The sequence below is a fragment of the Eubalaena glacialis genome, chromosome 7 (genome assembly GCF_028564815.1).
Source record: "Eubalaena glacialis isolate mEubGla1 chromosome 7, mEubGla1.1.hap2.+ XY, whole genome shotgun sequence".
Taxonomy (NCBI): Eukaryota; Metazoa; Chordata; class Mammalia; order Artiodactyla; family Balaenidae; genus Eubalaena; species Eubalaena glacialis.
This window is the reverse complement of record NC_083722.1, coordinates 46,658,387-46,675,836: the sequence shown is the minus strand read 5'-3', so window position 1 is coordinate 46,675,836 and position 17,450 is coordinate 46,658,387. Positions and strand designations below refer to the sequence as shown.

Here is a 17,450-nt window from a genome sequence, read left to right as displayed (position 1 = left end):
GGAGTCTCTTCCAGAGGACTTGTGATGTCACTGCAACCATTGTGATGGGTCCCCTGAAAATTCTGTAAGAAGAGGCAACAGGTGAGAACAGGGAGGTCCTTGTTCTGGATCACTCTACAGTAACTGCATTTCCTCCAGCAAGAGTGTCTTCGAGCAGAAGCTGTGTAATTACTCTATATCCACTTGGCAAATATTTATTAACCATCTACCTAACTGTGTGCCAGGCATAGTTCTAGGTGGCTGGGACACATGACTGATCGAGAAAGACGAGACTTGGCATTTTGCAGTTGACATTCTAGTGTGGAAAAACCATAAAAATAACAATTAAGAAAATTATGAAATACACTAGAAGGTGATACATGCTATGAAAAAAAGCTAGAGAAGGGTAAAGGGACTGTGAGTCCCTGGGTAGGGAGAGGTGAAGGCTTGTGTAGAAGCAGATCAGTTAGGAGGCCATCACAGTGGTCCAGGCAAGAGAAGATGAGGACCCAGGCCAGAGTAATAGCAATGGAGAGAGTGTGAGCTCTTTGACTGTCGGTGTATTTTGAGGATGTGTGGGAGAAAGAGAGGAGTCAAGGAGGACTCCACAGTTTCCGACCTGACCAAGTAAAAGGATGGTATTGCCAACAACTGAGACAGGTAGGTGACAGGTGAAGGACACGCAGGGTGAGAAGAATACCAACTGAACCTGGGCTCTCTAGACATCCACGTGGTGATGTCAAGTAGGCAGCTCCATATAGAAGTCTTGGAGAGCAGTTCTGGCTGGATCGTTGGCCATATAAAGCCATTCCCACATAAAGCTATGCCACAGAGGACTAAGGGGGTGTGAGTGCAGACAGAGCAGAGCACTGTGGACAATCCTAGGGACTCCAACATGAAGTTGTGTGGAAAAGCACAAAACAGCAGAGGAGGCTGAGAAATGGAACCACTTTTCTAACAGGAGAAAAATATAAATTATGGTGTCCAGAAACCAAACGAAGACAACGTGTCAATGATAGTTCAAGCAAGACCATGGTTCAAGTGTTTCAAGTGGGTTCTCTAGTGACACAGAAGGCAGAACCAGGACTAATAGCAACTTTAAGGGATAAAGATCATATTTCAATGAGAAAAAGAAATTGAACAGCAATGTCTAATTATTAGATTCAACTGTATTATGATGCAGTGAACTTTCTTTTTAATAACTAGAGGTATTCGTAGACAGGCTGATGAGTATCACAGATATTGTAGAAATGATTCCTAAATTGAGTAGAAGATTAGACCATAGAAACTATGAGATATACTCCAACTAATGAGCCTATCATTTCTGCCTCACTTAACACCAGAGGAGAAAGACATCTGCTTTTCCATCTGTGAACCTTTGCAATCTTAGCTGTCTGTGTCCAAAATTATCTCAATGTCTCTTCATATAAAATAAAGTGAATCACAACAATGGTTTAATTCAAAGAAGAGAGGCTCTGGTGTTAGCAGACCTGAGCTCCAGCTTTAACACTATCACTGAAATATTGTGTGGCTTTAGGAAAGTTCCTTAAATGTTTTTAAACCATAGTCTCTCCTTCAGAACTCACCCAGTGTTCTTGAGGGAATAAAACCATTCACTGTGCTTTGCTGGGTGTTTCATATACAGTGGGTACTCACAAAAACCTTAATTCTCTAGGCGTGAGGTCCCAGACTGAAGGACTATCTTATGATGCTTTAGTTATTCCTCTAAACTTGAGTTTTAGGCTATACTCTTCACTTAAGCACTATATCTACACATAAACCAGAAAAAGGAGTGTATGATCTGTTTCATAAAAATAATATTTTCATCTGTTTTTTAAGTTCATACTAGATTTTGATGAGTCATGCTTGGGGTCAAATTTTCTATTGTATGTTTTAAGATGTCATTTGCTCACAGTGTAATAATAGAACCACACAGTATAAACAGGTAAAGACAACAGGCCGTGAAATCAGAGTTGCTGGATAGGAATCCTGATCAGCTGTTTCCTAATAATGTGATTTTGGCACATGAGTGCTTCTGAAACTCAGTTTGTCTGTAAAATGGGAAGGATAGAATTACTAGGGTTTTTGTGACAATTAAATGATTTAGTATATGTAAAAAATATACAGTGTCTGATATATATAAAAACATTCCATAATCCTTAGTTTTTATTATTTGTTTCTCTATCTAGGAAAAAGATTTTAAGTAGAAACAATGTTTTTCCTATTTTAAATGTTTTCAATTAGCCCAAACTATTTTAAAAATATCTTTATTACTAGGAAAATAACATGTTAGTATAACTAATTCAGAGAGCACAAAAGAGGCTGCAATGGAAAAGGGCCTCCTACTGTTTCCTTATTATCTATCTCTATCTGTCTATCATCTTATATATATAAGTATACATATTTAATATAAATATATCCCTTTTATGCTCAAGAAATAAATTAAAATCTTTTATACTTTCACTTAACAGCATATATCTGTGCAAATATATTAATTCTAAAATAAATTGCTAGATATCCAACTGATTCCAAAAGTCTGTGCCTTTGTGATTTTCATTGATTTTGCAAAACTGCTCCCTAAAATGGTTGCATCTCCATGCTCTGAACAGCAGTTTACAGAGTGTATTATTCCCCCATACTCTAACACCATTAGTATTGGTTATAATCAAACTTTTTTCGTCAGTCTGCTAGAGGAGAGAAGCATTTCAAATTCATCTTAACTTGATTTTTCTGATAAGTGAGGTTCAGGGTTTTTTCTATTTGCTTTAAACAGTATATGTGTGACAACTGTGTTGGTATCATTGGCTTCTTCTTCAATTAGAAAAAGTGGGACCATTACATATAAATAAAATGAACTGTCTGTCATGTGTTTCAAATATTTCTCAAATAGCCATGCCAGTTTAGCATTTTGATTGTGACTTTTTATTTTGGTAATCATCATCATTATTTTTGCTTATACAGAAGTTTTAGTTTTATGGTGTAAAATATTTTAATCATTTACTTATGGCTTCAAGTATTTTCCATCTTTCTTAGAAATGTTTTCCCCTCAAATATTATAAAATAAATTTCTCATAATTTATTCCAGTACTTTTTTTTAAATTTAATCTTAGACCCAGTTGAGATTTGCGCTGGTGCAAAAGATGGGTTAGGGATTTAGTCTTTATTTTCTTTTGCCCTAAATGCCTCACTAGTTCCCTAACAATTAATGAATAAAAATTTCTTCACACTGATTTCAAATATACACTCATTATATATGTTCATGTCATTTCATGAGGAATGGAAAATTGATGTTACCAAATGCCTGATTTGATCCTGAAATTTGGTAATTTTTAAAAAATGTTTTAAAGTACTAAACCAGTCTTGCATTCCTGTAATAAAACTACATTTGTGTGTAATTTATTTTGCTTGTAATGTGCTATTGAAATCGTTTGGTAATATTTTTGTAACATTATTTTTATTGCAATAAAATATATACAACATAAAATTTACCATTTTAACTATTTTTAAATGTGGAATTGAGTGGCATTAAGTACATTCACAATGTGCAACCATCACCACATCCATTTCCAGAATTTTTCATCATCCCAAAGAGAAACTCTATATCTATTAAACAATAACTCTCCATTCTTCTCTCTCCACAGCCCCGGGTAACCTCAATTCCACTTTCTGTACCTATGAATGTGCCTGTTCTAAGTACCTTTCATAAGTGGAATCATACAATATTTGTTCTTTTGTGTCTGGCTTATTCTCCTTATTAACATGATGTTTTCAATATTCATCCATGTTGTAACATGCATCCAAATTTCATTGTTCCTTACAGCCAAATAATATTCCACTGTGTGTATACACCACATTTAGTTTATCTGTGCATCAGCTGAGGACATCTGAGTTGTTTCTGTATTTTGGCAATTGTGAATAATGGTGCTTTGAATACTGATACACAACATTTGGTAATATTTTTAAAGTTTTTGCATTGATATTCATAATTGAATTGTAGTGTTTATTTTTGTGATATACTTGTGAAATCCATGTATTTTAAGAAAATTACTTATAAAATGGTAGAAATCTAAATGTTACACAAATTTCTTTTAACAATTACTTAAATTTGGAAAAGTAAATAAAAGTCACTCACACTTTTTCTACATGATTCTAAATTTCTTTCAAAAAGGTGGTTGTAGTCAGGTCTTAACTTAGCATTATAAGTAACAATAATCCCTTCTCTAGACCTTTCTGGAGGTGGGGAGGAGATGTATTAATTTCTATTTCCTGTATCCTTTCCAGAGGAAGTTTTTTTCCTGCTATTCTCAAGGTATATTATAGTGCTTGAATTTATATCAAATTAATTTGGTTCCATATGTCAATATGTCCTTCGAGGTCAGTAATAATATGGGAATCCATTCAACTGATAATGTTGTGCCTCTCGATTTTAATAGTGATCTTTCTCCTCTACTCTCTTGAAGATGTATCTATATAAAAATCCATTTCTACTGCAACAACAAAATAAACAGCAGAAGGGCCATCTATGCTCTAATGGGTGTAGAGAAACTTATTGAAGGCTCACTGAATTAAACAAACAAATGAACAAACAAGTAAATAAAGAATGGCAAGATTAAAGAAGGGATGTGAGGTAGAAGATCTTTTGGCTCTCAAAGGACCCTTGAGCAAGGATACATGTTTGGACACATTTCAAAAGGCACTAGCATTTTAATGATCCATTTGAAGTAGTTCCCAGTATTTCAATTGAAGGTGAGTGTGAAATAAACTGGTGGGACAGAAACAGCAGGTTAAAACAGACTGAAGATCCCTTAGGGGGTCTAGACCTAGAAAAGAAGGTGAGATCATTTTGGGAAGTGTGAGCACACATTTTGCAAGGGTGTGCTGAACTCCTGAAAAAGGATGGGGAGAGAAACACATACAATTCAGGATTAGGAACATATGGGTCATTGGAGACAAAAAAAAGTTTAAGTGCTAAATGGAAAAATACTATTTAAATACATGGGATGGGCATTAATAAAAAAAAGTCATTGGAAAAGATAAGTACTAGACAGAATACCTCGGCAAATTTCTAAATTTTTCTGGAAAACATGGTTATTTCAGGTGCCACTCTATCAAAGAGAATGCATTGTACAAGCACTTTGGAATTATTTTCTTTCTCGTAAAAAATGTGACATTTCTAGGAGTGTCATTATTTTCCCAATTGAGATTTAAATTCACAGGTGAGAGATTAGGAAACAGATATGAATGAAACTGAAATCACAAAGCCCATCAAATCCTCTTTTCCATTTCCTTTAGAAAAATAAAAAGCAAGCCATGCTATGAAGTGGTCTCTGGTAAAGATAAAACAAGCTTAATATATAAGCTACAGAGTGACTTTTAGAAAACCACATTGCTTAGAAAAATAGATGTTTCCAAGATTGTAAGTGGTAATGCTGGCTTTGAAGTGTCATAGTTTCCACAGTTAGTAACCGTGGGTCTCTATTAACCATTCTTTTTTTTTTTTAACATCTTTATTGGAGTATAATTGCTTTACAATGTTGTGTTAGTTTCTGCTGTATAACAAAGTGAATCAGCTTTACGTATACATATAACACCATATCCCCACCCTCTTGTAGCTCCCTCCCACCCTCCCTATCCGACCCCTCTAGGTAGTCATAAAGCACCAAGCTGATATCCCTGTGCTATGTGGTTGCTTCCCACTTGCTATCTGTTTTATATTTGGTAGTGTATATATGTCAATGCCACTCTCTCACTTCGTCCCAGCTTACCCTTCCCCTCCACGTGTCCTCAAGTCCATTCTCTATGTCTGCGTCTTTATTCTTGTCCTGCCCCTAGGTTCTTCAGAACCTTTTTTTTTTTTTTTTTAGATTCCACATATAAGTGTTAGCATATGGTATTTGTTTTTCTCTTTCTGACTTACTTCACTCTGTATGACAGACTCTAGGTCCATCCACCTCACTATAAATAACTCAATTTTGTTTCCTTTTATGGCTGAGTAATATTCCATTGTATGTATGTGCCACTTCCTCTTTATCCATTCATCTGTCGATGGACACTTAGGTTGCTTCCATGTCCTGGCTATTGTAAATACTGCTGCAATGAACATTGTGGTACATGATTCTTTTTGAATTATGGTTTTCTCAGGGTATATGTCCAGTAGTGGGATTGCTGGGTCATATGGTAGTTCTAGTTTTAGTTTTTTAAGGAACCTCCATACTGTTCTCCATAGTGGCTGTATCAATTTATATTCGACCAAGAGTGCAGGAGGGTTCCCTTTTCTCCCCACCCTTTCCAGCATTTATTGTTCATAGATTTTTTGATGATGGTCATTCTGACCGGTGTGAGGTGATACCTCATTGTGCTTTTGATTTGCAATTTCTCTAATGATTAGTGATGTTGAGCATCTTTTCATGTGTTTGTTGGCAATCTGTATATCTTCTTCGGAGAAGTGTCTATTTAGGTCTTCTGCCCATTTTCGGATTGGGTTGTTTGTTTTTTGATATTGAGCTGCATGAACTGCTTGTATATTTTGGAGATTAATACTTTGTCAGTTGCTTTGTTTGCAAATATTTTCTCCCATTCTGAGGGTTGTCTTTTCATCTTGTTTATGGTTCCCTTGCTGTGCAAAAGATTTTAAGTTTCATTAGGTCCCATTTGCTTATTTTTGTTTTTATTTCCATTGCTCTAGGAGGTGGGTCAAAAAGGATCTTGCTGTGATTTATGTCATAGAGTGTTCTGCCTATGTTTTCCTCTAAGAGTTTTATGGTGTCTGACCTTACATTTAGGTCTTTAATCCATTTTGAGTTTATTTTTGTGTATGGTGTTAGGACATGTTCTAATTTCATTCTTTTACATGTAGCTGCCCAGCACCACTTAATGAAGAGGCTGTCGTTTCTCCATTGTATATTCTTGCCTCCTTTATCAAAGATAAGGTGACCATATGTATGTGGGTTTATCTCTGGGCTTTCTATCCTTTTCAATTGATCTATATTTCTGTTTTTCTGCCAGTACCATACTGTCTTGACTACTGTAGCTTTGTAGTATACTCTGAAGTCAGGGAGCCTGATTCCTCCAGCTCCGTTTTTCTTTCTCAATATTGGTTTGGCTATTCGGCGTCTTTTGTGTTTCCCTATAAATTGTGAATTTTTTTGTTCTAGTTCTGTGAGAAATGCCACTGGTAGTTTGATAGGGACTGCACTGAATCTGTAGATTGCTTTGGGTAGTATAGTCATTTTCACAATGTTGATTCTTCCTATCCAAGAACATGGTATATCTCTCCATCTGTTTGTATCATCTTTAATTTCTTTCATCGGTGTCTTATAGTTTTCTGCATACAGGTATGTTGCCTCCTTAGGTAGGATTATTCCTAGGTATTCTATTCTTTTTATTGCAATGGTAAATGGGAGTGTTTCCTTAATTTCTATTTCTGACTTTTCGTTGTTAATGTATAGGAATGCAAGAGATTTCTGTGCATTAATTTTGTATCCTGCAAATTTACCAAATTCATTGATTACCTCTAGTAGTTTTCTTGTGGCCACTTTAGGATTTTCTAAGTATAGTATCATGTCATCTGCAAACAGTGACAGTTTTACTGCTTCTTTTCCAATTTGGATTGCTTTTATTTCTTTTTCTTCTCTGAATGCCATAGCTAGGACTTCCAAAACTACGTGAATAAAAGTGGTGAGAGTGGACATCCTTGTTTTGTTCCTGATTTTAGAGGAAAAAGCTTTCAGTTTTTCACCACTGAGAATGATGTTGGCAGTGGGTTTGTCATATATGGTTTTTATTAGGTTGAGGTCGGTTCCCTCTATGCCCACTTTCTGGAGAGTTTTGATCATAAATGGGTGTTGAATTTTGTCGAAAGCTTTTTCTGCATCTATTGAGATGATCAAATGGTTTTTATTCTTCAATTTGTTAATATGGTGTAGCACAGTGATTGATTTGCATATATTGAAGAATTCTTGCATTCCTGGGATAAACCCCACTTGATCATCATATATGATCTATTTAATGTGCTGTTGGATTCTGTTTGTTAGTATTTTGTTGAGGATTTTTGCATTTCTCTTCATCAGTGATATTGGTCTATAATTTTCTTTTTCTGTGACATCTTTGTCTGGTTTTGGTATCAGGGTGATGGTGACCTTGTAGAATGAGTTTGGGAGTGTTCCTCCCTTGCTATATTTTGGAAGAGTTTGAGAAAGATAGGTGTTAGCTCTTCACTAAATGTTTGATAGAATTCACCTGTGAAGCCATCTGGCTCTGGGCTTTTGTTGGAAGACTTGTAATCACAGTTTCAATTTCAGTGCTTTTGATTGATCTGTTCATAGTTTCTATTTCTTCCTGGTTCAGTCCTTGAAGGTTGTACATTTCTAAGAATTTGTCCATATCTTCCAGGTTGTCCATTTTATTGTCATATAGTTGCTTGTAGTCATCTTTCATGATCCTTTGTATTTCTGCAGTGTCATTTGTTACTTCTCCTTTTTCATTTCTCATTCTGTTGATTTGAGTCTTCTCCCTTGTTTTTGTGATGAGTCTGCAATGGTTTATCAATTTTGTTTTCTTATCAAAGAACCAGCTTTTAGTTTTATTGATCTTTGCTATTGTTTCCGTCATTTCTTTTTCATTGATTTCTGATCTGATTTTTATGATTTCTTTCCTTCTGCTAATTTTGGGGTTTTTTCTTTTTGTTCTTATTTCTCTAATTGCTTTAGGTGTAAGGTTAGGTTGTTTATTTGAGATTTTTCTTGTCTTTTGAGGTAGGATTGTATTGCTATAACTTCCCTACTAGAACGGCTTTTGCTGAATCCCATTGGTTTTGGGTAGTCATGTTTTCATTGTCATTTGTTTCTAGGTATTTTTTGATTTCCTCTTTGATTTCTTCAATGATCTCTTGGTTATTTAGTATCGTATTGTTTAGCCTACATGTGCTTGTATTTTTCACAGTTGTTTTCCCTGTAACTGATATCTAGTCTCAGTGTTGTGGTCAGAAAAGATGCTTTATACGATTTCAATTTCCTTAAACTTACCAAGGCTTGATTTGTGACCCAAGATGTGATCTCTCGTGGAGAATGTTCCATGTGCATTTGAGAAGAAAGTGTACTCTGTTGTTTTTGGATGGAATGTCCTGTAAATATCAATCAAGTCCATTTGTTCTAATGTGTCATTTAAAGCTTTTGTTTCCTTATTTGTTTTCATTTTTGATGATTTGTCTATTGGTGTAAATGGGGTATTAAAGTCCCCACTATTTTTGTATTACTGTTGATTTCCCCTTTTATGGCTGTTAGCATTTGCCTTATGTATTGAGGTGCTCCTATGTTGGGTGCATAAATATTTACAATCGTTATATCTTCTTCTTGGATTGATCCCTTGATCATTACGTAGTGTCCTTTGTTGTCTCTTGTAACAGTCTTTATTTCAAAGTCTCTTTTGTCTGATATGATAATTGCTGCTCCAGCTTTCTTTTGGTTTCCATTTTCATGGAGTATCTTTTTCCATCCCCACACTTTCAGCTCGTATGTGTCCCTAGGTCTGAAGTGGGTCTCTTGTAGACAGCGCATATATGGGTCTTGTTTTTGTATCCATTCAGCCAGTCTGACTTTTGGTTGGAGCATTTAATCCATTTACATTTAAGGTAGTTATTGATATGTATGTTCTTTTTATTTTCTTAATTTTTGGGGTTTGTTTTTGTAGATCTTTTCCTTCTCTTGCGTTTCCTGCCTAGAGAAGTTCCTTTAGCATTTGTTGTAAAGCTGGTTTGGTGGTGCTGAATTCTCTTAGCTTTTGCTTGTCTGTAAAGCTTTTGATTTCTCCATCGAATCTGAATGAGATCCTTGCCAGGTAGAGGAATCTTGGTTATAGGTTTTTCCCTTTCATCACTTTAAATATATCCTGCCATTCCCCTCTGGCCTACAGAGCTTCTGCTGAAAGATCAGCTGTTATCCTTATGTGGATTCCCTTGTATATTATTTGTTGCTTTTCCCTTGCTGCTTTCAGTATTTTTTCATTTTGTTTAATTTTTGTTAGTTTGATTAATATGTGCCTTGGCGTGTTTCTCCTTGGGTTTATCCTGTATGGGACTCTCTTCACTTCCTGAACTTGACTGATTATTTCCTTTCCCGTGTTGGGAAAGTTTTCAACTATAATCTCTTCAAATATTTTCTCAGACCCTTTCTTTTTAAATTATTCTTCTGGGACGCCTATAATTCAAAGGTTGGTGTGCTTAATATTGTCGCAGAGGTCTCTGAGACTGTCCTCAATTCTTTTCATTCTTTTTTCTTTATTCTGCTCTGCAGCAGTGATTTCCACCATTCTATCTTCCAGCTCACTTACCCGTTCTTCTACCTCAGTTATTCTGCTATTGATTCCTTCTAGAGTATTTTTAATTTCAGTTACTGTGTTGTTCATTACTGTTTGTTCACTCTTTAGTTCTTCTTGTTCGTGTTAAACGTTTCTTGTATTTTCTCTATTCTACTTCCGAGATTTTGGTTCATATTTACTCTCTTTAGTAGTTTGCCTATTTCCTCTTCATTTATTTGGTGTTGTGGGTTTTATTCTTGCTCCTTTGCCTGCAAGGTATTTCCCTGTCTTCTCATGTTGTCTAATTTACAGTATTTGAGGTATACTATCCCTCAGCTGCAGGGTTGTAGTTCCTCTTGCTTCTGTTCTCTGCCCCCAGTAGTGAGGTTGGTCCAGTGGCTTGCCTAGGCTTCCTGATGGGAGGGACTGGTGCCTGCGTTCTAGTGGATGGAGCTGAGCCTTTTCCCTCTGATGAGCAGGGCTGTGTCAGGTGGTATGTTTTGGGGTGTCCATGAGCTTAGTATGACTTTAGGTCGTCTGTATGCTGATGCATGGTTTTGTGTTCCTGTCTTGTTTGTTGTTTGGTGGGAGGCGTCCAGCCCTGGGAGCTGCAGGCAGTTGGGTGGAGCTGGGTCTTGAACTCAGATAGAGGTCTCCGTGAAAGCACTCGGTGATTAATCTTCCCTAGGGCAGGGAATTCTCTCTTGGTCCAGTGTCCTGGACTCAGTGCTTTCACCCTGGAGCCTCAGGCCCAACTTCCAGTCAGGGAACCAAGACCCTGCAAGTCACTCATCCTGGCAATAAAGGTGATTAAAAAAATTTTTTTTAAAGACTAACAAAACCCCAGACAAATGGTAAAAAGTAAAATCAAACAAACAAAAACAGAAACAAGGAAACACACACACACACAAAAGAAACAGAGCCAAATAAAACAAAAAGCAAGAGACCAACCAGACAAACGAACCCAAGAACGAAATCAAACCATTAAAAAGAAAAGTAACAAAAACACAAAACCAGAAAACCAAACCAAAGCAGAGTGCCAATTGAAGAATGAAGCAAAGAAACAAAACAAAGCGACAAAAACGATTTAAAAAAAAAAAAGAAAAAGGGGAAAGAAGACAGAACAACAGAAAAGCAACATAGAAACAGAAATGTAAAAAAATAAAATAAAAAATATATTAAAGTAAAAGAAAGGAAAAAAAGAAAGACAAACAAGGCCCCAGACAAATGGTAAAAACAGAATCAAACAATCAACAACAGAAACAAGGAAACACACACACATGCAAAAGAAACAAAATCAGAACCAAACAAAACCAGAAACAAAACAAAACAGAAACAAAAAAAGCAAGAGATCAGAGAAACTGAAGAACCTAAAAACGAAATCAAACAATTAGAATCAAAACTAACAAAAACACAAAACCTAAAAACAAAACCAAAGAAGTGTGCCAACTGAAGAATAAAGCAAAGAAACAGAACAAACCAATAAAAATAATTTTTAAGTAAGGGAAAAAACACAGAACAACAGAAAAGGAAAGTAGAAATGGAATTTTTTTTAAAAATACAAAATATATGAAAGAAAAAGAAGGGAAAAAATGAGGGAAAAGAACACAGAACAACATAAAAGAAAAGTGAAAACAGAAATATATAAAAAAATTTAGGGGTGTCCTTGGTGGCGCAGTGGTTGGGAATCTGCCTGCCAATGCAGGGGACACGGGTTCGAGCCCTGGTCTGGGAAGATCCCACATGCCGCGGAGCAACTAGGCCTGTGAGCCACAACTACTGAGCCTGCGCGTCTGGAGCCTGTGCTCCGCAACAAGAGAGGTCACGATAGTGAGAGGCCCACGCACCGCGATGAAGAGTGGCCCCCGCTTGCCACAACTAGAGAAAGCCCTCGCACAGAAACGAAGACCCAACACAGCCAAAAATAAATAAATAAGTTAATTAATTTTAAAAAAATTAAAAAATGTTATAAAACGTGAAGATCCCCCCCAAAATAAACTTAAAAAAAAGAAAAAAAAAGAGAAAAAGCCAGAACCAAGAAGAGAATGAATCAAAACATAATAAAAGTAATAGTAATAATTATGTTTCCCTGGGATCTCAGCTGTTAAGTGTCCTTGCACACACCACGAGCCACAGCCCACCTCTGCCTCCCCAGGAGGCCCTCCTCTGCCTCTGGGCTGGTCTCTGGACCTGCTGTGGGCCCTGTGGGGACCACTCAGACTCTGATGTGGCCCAATTCCTGTGTGTGCTTGTCCCCAAAGTCCACAGCTGCCAGAGATAGTCTGTTTTCATTTGTGGGAACACTCATTGTCTACTCAGATATTGGATAGACATAGGGTCTAGCTGATCATGGGGATTTAATCTGCAGTTTGTACAGCTCATGGAAAGTTTTTCAACCCTCTTTCTTAGTCGCCCCATCCCTGGGGTTCAGCTTTGGTTTTATCCCCACCTCTCTGTGTAGTCCACCCACAGGAGTCTGGTCTTGAGGATGTCTTGGAGCTCGTGGGTCTGCCCCAGTGAGGACCAGGCGGAGAGGTGGTATGACTGCTTGGATGGCAGGAGCCCTGGTGGTGCCAAATGTGCAGGGAAGCCAGTGACCACAGGCGCAAGAGATATGGCCCTAGCGAGGGCCTTTTCTGGCACCCAGCGTAAGGCACGTGAGGGCTGGCCCTGGCCGGGCTATTTTTGGTGCCCGGCAGCAGGCATGCGAGGGCCGGCCCTGAGAGGGCTTCTTTTATTGTCCGCCGGCAGGTGCCAGCATGAGGGGAGAGAGAGGCTACAATAGTGGCTCCTCCCCGTGTGTGACTCAGCAGTAGCGCCTGCTTCCATGGCAGTCCGGTCTTCCTCTGTAGGCATTCCCTGCTGCGGATTTCCTCCCTCCCGTCCCCTCAGTCTGTCTTCCCACAGCCAACAGCAGTTCTCGCCCCAGGCCTGTTCTCTAATCCCCATGCTCCAGCTCCCAGCCCCCTTGCACACCTGTGAACACACGTCCCAGTCCGGGGCACGTAGGGCCGCAGTATGCACTCTCTGTGTAGTTCTGACTCTGTTGCATCTGCCACAGATCAGCCGCTTCACCCTCTTCCAACAGCCTCAAATGCTTCCCTTCTGTCCCAATTGATTTCCCTGTCAGAGAGGGGTTTCCCCGAATCCGGGAATCTCTCCTCTGCTTCAGCTTCCCAACCGCGGGGTGCAGGTCCTGTCCCCCTTCCTCTCCTCCTCCTTCTACCTTCTTTTTTTTGTCATACCCAGTTATGCAAGGATGTTTATAGTCCTTTCTGTTGTCCAAGGTCTTCTGCTAGCATTCAGCCAGTGTTCTGTGAGAACTGTTGCATCTATAGTTGTATTCCTGATGCATCCGTGGAGAGAGATGAACTCCACGTCCTCCTACTCCTCTGCCATCTTAACTCATCATCCTATTAACCATTCTTAAATGCGCTGATAATTACTTACAAAGTTAGAAAAAATAACAGGTTTCGGTTTTCATCTTTCAAAATACAGAGAAGGAAACAAGATTTGTGGGAGGACATGCCAGGATGCGGAGAGTGCTTCCAACCAGGCACAGAAGGCAGCCCCTCTCTCTGGGACCCAGCAGGCGAAGACAAAGTATAGAGCAAGTGTGGTGCTTTTGAACATATTTTGGAACTTTAATTTTCTGCATTAATCTACATAAGGAATTGATTTCAAAAGCAGCACAGGGGGACATGGCTGCATTTGATCTTAAAAGGGGCCAAATTTGGGGGGCCGATTTATGCTCCTGGCAATTTATTGCTTTAAAAAGTTGGCAGTAACTTGGGTTGAGAAATAAAAAGTGGGCCTTGGGGCAAATTTAATTGAAGAAAATGTCTGATGTATTTCAGAGGATTCTAAAGGCAACATCAAAAAGGTATTTTTAAAAGACACTAAGAGGTTGAATTGCCCAGATGGACAAATAGGTACGATAGCAACAGGCAGGTCTCCAGCAGGTGGAGGCAGTACTGCCCCATCCTCTGACCCTCATCACTGTGCCCATGCTTGTGATGGGCATCCTTCTGCATGGATGCCTGCTTGTGATAGTCATCCTTCTAGCAGAACAAAACAGAACACAGCAGCCAACATTATGAGTATCTTAGTTTCTTATGTCCTGTAAGGCATATGTCCTGTAAGGCCTTATGTCCTTTGTCGAGGACCAAGAAATTTTGGCATTCTTTGTTCTGCTTCTTGCAAGGATGAAGACTGTCTTCATTAATATCAAATTTATGCCCCAAGCTACAGTTCTCTTCTTTTTCTGTATATGTAATCTCCTAGCACATCAACACTAAATCATAATGCCCTAATACACTTTCAAAAGCAACTAAACTCAATACACATATTTCCAACACTACAAACAACTCAATATAAGAAGCCATGATCAAATTCACATGTGCAAAGTTTACAGACAAAAACAGTGAGTTACAACCACCACTTGCCTGTTAGAGACTGTAAACTGATTCTGATTATAATATGCATAAGAGTTGGAAGTATCCAAATTTGAAAAAAATAAATGTATATTGGACTATAAAGTGCCGTGTGTGTGGATTCAGGGAGAAAGAACTAATGTTAAAGGTGGTGAGTTTTCCACACTAATCTCAGGATTATAGAGGAACATACTGACCACGTTACCTCCTTAGAGATTTGACCATCAAGACATAATTGCTCTGATTCTAAAACATTTGCAAATGTAAACAATAGATATACAAAGTCTATTTATTTACTAATCTTGTTACAAACAAAAAAACAAAAAAATGAAAACAAACAAAAACTGTCCATTAAAATAATTTAATATGGCTTTTCCCCTCCAAATTAAGTGATTTACCACAAAACACTAGATAAATCATTCTTAATGTGTGTGAAAAGTATTCTTATATTTTCTATAATTTAAATCTTAAACTTCTCTCAGTTCCTTGAATTACTCAATTAAGTCAGCAAATTAACTTGAATTAGAGACTAATTGAAACAAAATCTGTCCGAAAAAGGTCAAGTAATAAAATCAGGATGAGGTCATTTCCTCAAGAATTCCCATAATTCTGTATTACTCTTTGTTGGAGAGGATGATGTCATCACCACATGGACTGTCAGTCCACACAGCAGGCATCAAGGGCAGGGACAGCCATGGGAGAAGACGTGGGAGGCAGGCCTTTCCCCAATGGACCCTTGGAGGGTGCATCACTTTTTATTTTAAAAGAGTAAACCTTGAACCCATACTGTTGTGTCCTGCTCAACAGTTCACAGGATCATACCACACTACACGTGTTACAGCTCACAAATGCACAGCAAATACGGCTCAAGATTAGAGATTATAATCTTAACACCACAGATATTCAGTCAGCAGGAGAGAAACACTTTTGAAATTAAATATTGTTTTCAAAACGTTGATTTTAATTTTATTGTTATAGTATAAAAACAAGCAAAAACAAATGTAGTTCAACTTGATAGATGATTGTGTTTCTCAGTATTCTTTTTCTGTAAAAGGGCTCTAAGAGTTCTCTGTGTGTGATAATTAGATGTATGAAATGCACATCACCATAATAAATAAAGCAGTTTGGCATTATGTTCACTATATTCATAAAAATGGTACATTTTATAAGGCATAAATTGTTATTTGATAATACTCCATAAAACTATTAATCATTAGGAGCTATCGGTTTTAACTTTCTTCCACACTTTACATGAAAAAGTCATGCAAAATGTGAGCATTTTTAGTCAAGTTAAAAATGTAATTGTTCACAAAACATGAAGAATTTAAAATAACAGCAGCCTCGTGAAGCATTCCATCTAGAGCAAAGATTATTTCTTTGAGCAATTCACAATTAGTTGTGAATTTTTTATGAGCAAGTCATAATTAGTTACCACATCTGTAAAATAGAAGTTTTATATATTCTGTGATTTCCAAGATTAGTCTCAGCTTAAGCATTCTGTGATTCTAAAAATTCAAGGGGGTACAATAATTTGCTAGTGAGACATGGTTTATTTCAATATGAATAATAGGTGGTTTTGTTGTTTAAAAATCTTCCTATAAATTATGAAATTAAATCTCACACAAAAATTAGACACCATAAAATATTCTTGTTTCAGTAGTCATCATTATGAATCAAGTGTAAACTACTACTGTAATATTCAGCATAACATCATTCACACCATCACTTGGAGAGCTATCAGGACTTGAACTGCCAACACAACTTGGTCAGAGATATAGAGCTGCATTTTACTGAGAAGCAGATACTGAGTCTATCACGAGCTTTCTCATATCCAAAGAATAGACAAGCATTTTTCTGAGAAAAAGTATCAAGTTATGTAATACTTAAATATATGATTTAAAGAAGGAACCTGTATTCCATCTAGACTCTAACAGTTTAATTAACCAGGTTCCTTAAAAAAGACACAATGCCCCATCATATTTCTACCATATTTCATTACTAAGTAAAACTTTTCATGTACATTTCTATGACAGCTCAATTTAATATTTTAAAACATAATTGTAAAGTAAATTTCATAAAACTTAAATTATAAATATATATCTATTGAATGTACCTATCTTGCAATAGTGTAAGTCTAGCTCAAAATAAACACAAAAACCCAAAACGTGTATGCCCAAAAAACCTCATCTGAAAGTTAAATTTTATGGTTTGATGTGCTGTAACAGCTTATCCTGTTTGAAATAATTATAAACACAACCTTCTACTTAATTGTATTTACTAAACTTTATCATATTAGAAGACAATTGGTAAACTACAGCATTTATTTCTGTAATCTTTATTATTAGGAAAATTATATGGTCTTTGCTTCAGATACACTCTTCAGAAAGTTAATTACCAGCTTAAATCTTTGAGTTTCCATTTTTTTTTTTGCTTAGGTAATTTACTTGAAGAAAAAAGAAAAAGAAACTGCTTTTAACCATTGGAATTTATGAATATAAGTAATGAAACCATGCTATTGAAATGTTATATTTTATAATCATGATTCTGCTGATAAAAATATCACATGATGACAAAGTGTCTAGTGAAAAAGAATTTTCAAGAAAATACTATCATAATCATTATATAAATGGACTCTGAATATAGAAGACTAGAGATTACAATCCAAGGGTCTAATAAAGACTATATTACCTTCCTAAATATAATAATTCTCTGCTGTTTGGCTAATGCTGTATATTGACAGTAGCA

At 36.9% G+C, this 17,450-nt stretch overlaps 1 protein-coding gene across 1 annotated transcript in view; it reads right to left on the bottom strand.

Moving 5' to 3' along the window:
• Positions 1-17,450, bottom strand: part of KHDRBS2 (KH RNA binding domain containing, signal transduction associated 2) — a 713,468-nt gene that overhangs the window by 591,177 nt on the left and 104,841 nt on the right. The gene's annotated exons all lie outside the window — the stretch shown is intronic.